This window comes from Benincasa hispida, chromosome 1 (genome assembly GCF_009727055.1).
Source record: "Benincasa hispida cultivar B227 chromosome 1, ASM972705v1, whole genome shotgun sequence".
In the NCBI taxonomy this organism is placed as follows: Eukaryota; Viridiplantae; Streptophyta; class Magnoliopsida; order Cucurbitales; family Cucurbitaceae; genus Benincasa; species Benincasa hispida.
In genome coordinates, this window is record NC_052349.1 from 42,433,726 (window position 1) to 42,433,961 (window position 236).

Below are 236 nucleotides of genomic sequence, written 5' to 3' on the forward strand. Positions count from 1 at the left end.
AGAAAAAGTCTTGACTCACATAAGGACTCTTAATTTGCGCAACCTATTCTATGATTATGAAAAGACGCCATGTAAAATTTTGCATACAAGAATCTAATAAACTTGATTTCTCAGTTCAACTTTATCAAATTTCATTCAAGAAAAACTCAAATTACACCCAAGTGTTCATAGAGTTTAACATAAACAAATTAACATCCTCAAGAATTGAACTAAATTATTGTTCCCAAGATAGAGGG